Source organism: Balaenoptera musculus, chromosome 6, assembly GCF_009873245.2.
Source record: "Balaenoptera musculus isolate JJ_BM4_2016_0621 chromosome 6, mBalMus1.pri.v3, whole genome shotgun sequence".
NCBI classification, from domain to species: Eukaryota; Metazoa; Chordata; class Mammalia; order Artiodactyla; family Balaenopteridae; genus Balaenoptera; species Balaenoptera musculus.
In genome coordinates this window covers 87313782-87320512 of record NC_045790.1, presented here as the reverse complement: position 1 = coordinate 87320512, position 6731 = coordinate 87313782, and positions in this window count along the sequence as shown.

Sequence of the window (6731 nt, the reverse complement as noted above, 5' to 3'; positions counted from 1 at the left end):
CAATGTGATTTGTATTCTCTTTAGATTTCTTGTGCTAAATTGTAGCTTATGTTTTTTAAAGATAGGGAATTACTTTTGGCAATTCAATTTTAAAAAGACATTATGTCTGTCTTTCACTATAAACACTAGCTAGAATTGTGTACACAGTGCGTATTTGTAGAAGTTCAGCTTTATAATCAAGTTTCTAATTCAAAAAAAAATCTTCTAAAAGGAATTTATAAGAAATTAAGATTTTGAAAGATACAATTTAGTTGACTACTCAAGTCTCACATTCATAAAGCTAGTGAGTTTTTAAATACACATCTGTATTCCTACACACACATTTTGATCATTCTAATTAAATATAATTAAGTTGAATAATGTGTATAGCTAGGCACCATCTGCCAATTCCTGATGTTGATTCACAACTTATTAACATTTCTTGAATAAAATCCAGAGGCAGTTTTAGTAGAGAGTAGTAAAGTCAGCAAAACTAGGGTCATATCCTGGCATTGCACCTTCTTCCTGAATAAAAAAGGGCAATTCACTAAATCTCTCTGAGCTTTATCTTGTTATTTGAGAGTAGTAATAATAATATGAATCCCATGCTATTGATATGAGAATCAAAAACAGAGTATATATCATGAAATCTATGGAGGAGGAGGAGGGGGAGGGGGAGGGGGAGGGGGGAGGAGGGGGAGGGGGAGGGGAGGAGAGGAAGAAGAAACACCAAGTGTGCAAGTGTAAAGAGGGAGGACCACCTGCATGCTAAGGAGAGAGGCCTCAGGAGAAATCAAGCTTCCTGGCACCTTGATCTTGGACTTCCAGCCTCCAGAATCATAAAAAAAACAAATTTCTGTTTTTAAGCCACCCAGTTTGTAGTATTTTGTTATGGCAGCCCTAGCGAACTAATACAATATCCTATTTTCTCCCATTTATTTCCATATACTGAAACAAAACTGCACAGAACAAACAATATAGAAAAGAGACATAGTTCTAAGACTGTAATACTTGTTGATGTAACTTCAGTTACATAAAAGTGTTGTTCTACTGATAAGCCTTCACTTTCCAATATTCCCTGAATCCCTTTGCTCCATCTTTCCCAGAAAAATCCCTGTAATTGTTCCTTAAGAGTTGTGTTAAAAGGGCAAATCAAGGCATCACTCTTACAAGAAGCTCTTGCTTTAGTTGAACACTGACCTGATGTAAAGTTCACATGTGCATCTGGGAAAAAAAAATTAATGGGAAGGAAAGCTGACAGATGCAAGCAACAAAAATCACTTTTTATTTTTCTGGTATTATCACTTGTTTATAATCATGTGGCTGATTGCAACATATGACAAAGAGTAGAGGATGATTGCTTTCTTTCTGAGATGTATTTGTTCACTGCAATGTTTTTGCAGCATCTGTTTCACTGTGGCTTTCCTGTGTCTGTTATTTCTTAAATCATCTTTGACTATCTCAGAGTCTGCTGGACTTCAAGTTCTAACAGGTTAAAAGCATGACTAGTTAAAATCAGTCATTGTCTCTTTTATGCTCTTCAGCTCTTCCATCAAATGTCTAGTGCTTTTCCTAAGAAGACCCTGTACCACTCATTTTAAAATAACTTGTATAATCATTTAAAGGTACCCATTTAGATACACAGAAATAATTTCATTTCATTTTTATCTTAAATTGATAGGATTGCAAACTTTAGAAAATAACACAAAATTATTTTTCTAAAATGCAACGCTTAAAATCTAAGTTATTGGCATGAAGTAAATTCTATAATAAGCTTATGTACAAAACTCTGTACTTCAGTCTCTCTTTCAGACACTGCAAAGTCTCAAATTCAAGAATGATCCAAGGAACAAAGTTTCTTATTCTCTATTCCAGTGCGTGCACCCACCCACCCCCCCACACACACTCATATGGTCATTGCCACAGAACCTCTTTGTTTAAATTTTAATTACCATGTTTTAGGGCTCCATTCTCAATTCCCAACAGCTTCTTATCCTCCTGTCTTACTTCGCTTTACATCCCATACATGGTGCTTACATGATCCAACTTCATTTATCAAATCTCTGATTCTGCATTTTCCAAGTCTGTCACCTGAATGGTGAACAGTTTTTTTTCCTTCAAATTTTCTAATTCTTCAATACACAGAACATTATCAATAGAGGACTTTTGTTTTGCTTAAACTAAATTTTGTTTATAATTATGTGAAAACAGGGCAATGAACATTAACAAATACTAATAACTTGAGCTCATAAAAGTATTACAGTCTTTTCTGTGTCAAATTGCCTAAACATGTGTCAACTCGGTTAAGCCAGTGCTACTTCTCTTTATGGTTCCATTGTGATTGTTTCCAATCATATTAACTTGGCTCATCTGAAACTAAATTTTGTAGAACACCAACTCTGATTCTAGGTTGACATTTGTCAAAAAAGGAAAAGAAAAAAAAGAAAACCATAATATTTAGGATGTGTAAGTGAAGCAGCGGACACTATACTTGGAATATGTCACTGTTGGAGGCAGAGTGAGACATGCCAGCAGCTTCCAGCTTATCTTTGTCCTTAGCCACTACATGTCCATCTCTCCTTCCCAAATTTTTGGTCCTGATGGCCAGTAGCAACCCAAAGCCCATGTCCAAATACTTGGCTGTGAAATTATGGAGGCTTTCACTATGATGAGGCAACAACTGCCTATAGAAAGTAAATATTTGGGTGACCAAAAAGTTGCTGCAATAGTGAAAATGATGGCATAAATGAACATAAGGAGTATAATGCATTTAATCTGTTACTTCTAATTGCATTGAAAAACTTGGAGAAATAAGATGATGAGCTTAGGCTTTTAATTATCTGCTCATACTTTGGTAAGGATCCAAAAAGCTTCTATAACTGCCCTCAAAGAAACCATTGTCTGCTAACAACCACAGGACTGACCTTCTCAAAACCAAACACAAACTTTAATCCTAGAGGACGCTTTATTATTCCACAAATTATAATCACGATCTTGCAGAGACCACTGTTAAAGTTAAGGCTTTGATTGGGAAGGAGCCCCTGAAACTTCTTCTGGTGTCATTTGGGCAATTGCCAGTGAAGCTGAGGATTTTGAAGCCTTACATTGTTTTGACCCTCCTTTGCCAGTACAAGCAACCTTTTTTTCACATCTGAGGTGACTCTCTCCTTGAATGAAGAAGAACATGCAATGACCTCTTCTAAGGTAATCCTGTAAGTGCTGCTGATCTACCCACACCACTTTTAATTGTTTCTAAGGGAAAAAAGTGACCAGTGTTTTGTAGTGGTGAAAAGTTAAGCCACAGTGATTCTTATGATAGTGTGGAAAATGAAAAATACACCTAATGGAATTGAGTATTTGGGTAAGGAGAATTCTGAGCAGAATTTTGAAAGTGTAATCAGTTTCGATAAGGCTATCTATCATCTATCTATCTATCTATCATCTGATACAGAATGATGAACTAATGAGAAACACAAGTTTCTAACAGAATCCAGAGAATACATCTCCATGTAAGATCCTGCTGGGTTTGAGGATAAAACTGTTTCACACAGGTCTCAAAATAAGAACTGGCTTGAGAGAAAAGATCAGATCCAGGGCTCTGTCAGTAAAATATGGTCTCAGGGTTAAATTCCAAGGGTGTGGCCATAATGCTCTTTTGTTAAGACCTCAGAAAGATTTAGGATGGTGCCTCGTAAATCCTCTCAGCTAGACACAAAGATTTCTAAGAATTTTATGGACATTCTTCTTAGACCAACTCTTGTAAATAAGAGGGCTTCTATAAGTCTTAAAATATTATCCTTCAACACCTTGACCTCAGCCCAAGGCAGAGGGAAGTCTGTCTCAAAGAGATGTGTGAGTATGATTTCGGTCTAATGGAATGGATTATAATTTGATATACAGAAAGTCTACAAAGACTTCAAAGAAGTTACACAGCTTGAAAAGAGAAGACCAAACATCGTTCAAAATGCAAAGAGATCTTTGACTCTCCAACTTCCTACAAGCAGGAACCAGGCTAGGAGAGCTAATCAAATGTAAACAATGGACCATTTTTCCTCAAAAATGGAATAGTTAAGAGCCCAGTGGGCAAAGCTTAGTTGAGGAGAACCAGGGAATAGAAACAGAGCTAATCAATGGAGCAGGGGCAACTGTCAACACATACCTGGCTGGATTTTAGCATTGCTAGGGACTGCTTTGCGTCTCCCATTTTGACATCCCTCTTCTTCTGTTGTTGTTATTTGTTCAGTTCTCCTGAACCTGTTTTACAATTTTATGTTGTGTATGTGGAGGACAGAATAACTTGCCATTTTAGTTCACAGGTCTTTGGATCAGGAGATCAAAGAAACTTATCCACACCTGACCTCATTTAAAGGTAAATATATTTAGCCTCAAGATTGAGCCTTATGCCACAGTAGGATAAGGCTTTTGGGGTTCCTGGATCTGAGTGCATTTTTTATGAAAGAAGACTATTAATACTTGGAGGCCGGGTCAACTATGGTAGCCAATCTCTAAGGACAGTCTGTAGCTTGCAATTACCAACAAATATGGTGGACACTGGCATTTTGCCAGTTCCATTCCTTGACTTTAAGAGGACTGACAGCTTCTGCTTCACCCTCACATAGAACTCTTGCTTTTGGAAACTCTAACCCTCCATGATGAAAGTCTATCTACTCTGCTGGAGAGACCATGTGTAGAGACCCATGTAAAAACCTATGTGGGAAGGAGAGGCACTGTGATTACATGAACAGGAAGAGAGATTCAATCATTCCAGCATCTCAGCTGAACCTCAAGGTGACTCCAGCATTAGCTGGGGCCTTCATGCAGCTTCATGACTGTAACTGAGGCCACCAGAAGAACCGCCAAGCTGACACTATCAACCAAAAGAACCCGGACAGGTAATAAAATGAGTGATGTATTAATCCACTAAGTTTAACAGCATTTTGTTGTACAACAACAGATACCTGTGTCTTTTTATCTTACTTCTTTTCTGATGAGATGATAAATAGAAGCTCCTGCATTTATATTTTATTTCTGAGGCTGCATCAACATTCTTCCCTGATCCTAATTTATCCTAGTTGATAGATAACATTTCCTTCACAGTGGTCAGGATTAAGGTGAAATCTAGACATGAATAATGTCTCTTGTCTCCATGGGGTATTTTGACCCTCTGAGACTCATGACCCTGGATGAGCCAGTTCACTTGGTTAGAGATTTGCTCTGAGATCATCACCTTTGGATATTAATGTGTAAAATGATAATGTTATGGTTGTGGTCTGGTTTCTTGAACATAAAGAGTTTTTGTACTGTTTTCTCATCAAAAACTATGTCTTTAGCATATATTTTAAAAGTGTGAAATATCTGGAACATTTCAAAGCTTTTAATGCATCTAGTTTCAATTTTTCTACTAAAATGTATAATTAATGTTAAACACTAAAACAGGGGTGAAAAATATGTATCATTTTTGTTTCTTGTTTACCTCCATACACAAGACAGACATTGTTAACTAACCATGATATTAGTTTCCATTGAGCTCAGGCATGACTTTAGAAACCTGCACAACATATTTCTCAAAGCAACTACTGTTAGTAGATTGAATTCAGCATTGTAATATAAAACAAATCTCCCATACTTACAATAGATGTATTTCCATCGATATCAGAAAAAAATTACGTAAGTTTTCAACAGTATTACTTCATACTGTTCTTGAAATTCCAGCAAATGCAAGGGAGTAAAAATAATTAAGAGGTAAGAAAAAAGGAATGCTAAAGAATCAATATTTAGAGATAATATGATTGAATACTTTGTGCTCCAATATGTTAATTGAGAAAGAATAAAATTTGTGTAGAAATTCTAACTAGAGGGCATTATACAAATAAATCTTTAGATATAATCTTTAGATATCAATAGTTTGCTATATTCCTTTAATAAAATAAGTATATTAAAATGATTTCAATATATAAGAACATTAGCAGGAAATGCATAAAAACCAAAGAAGAAAAATCTTAAACTTCACTATGATACAGAAGAATGGAATGAAGTCAAAGCATACTAAATATTTAGATGGGAAGCTCAATATCACAAAAATAATATTTTCAAATCAATTTTTATATTAATGTGAATATAATAAAATAATAATGACAATTATTTCTGGTACCTAAAACATACTCCAAAATATTTGCTGAAATAATCAAGAATTCTTGGTGTTTTAACAAGCTACACAAATTAAGATAGTATAATATAGATATAATAATGGTCAGGCAGAGAAAAAAAAAAAGCAGAATAGAAAACCTAAAAACAAACCCAAGGATGATAAATATTTGTAGGGGAAATTTGGATTATTCAATAGCTGGTACAGGGATAACTGGTTAAGTATTTGAAACAATAAAGTCGTGTTTACATTGGCACTACATACCAAAATAATATCACGCAAAGACTATGTGAAACAAACAAAAAACCCCATGAAATGTAGAAGAGAACACACGGGAAAATGTATGCATGATCTTAAGCGTTGCTCAACATTTTATAAGTAAAAGCAGAGAAGAAACGTATTTATATATTTTACTTCTGTAGTAAGCACATTTTGGTGACTGTACTCAGCTCTTAACAAACTCCTTTCTCATGTAAGTGCCTTTCTGCACTGGGTTCACAGAAATGGGAACCTAGCCATCATATTTAAGGATGATGCCATTTTGGGGGGTCAGTTTCTAGAATAGTGCTTGGTAAATATAGGCGTGAACTTGATAGATATTTGCCAA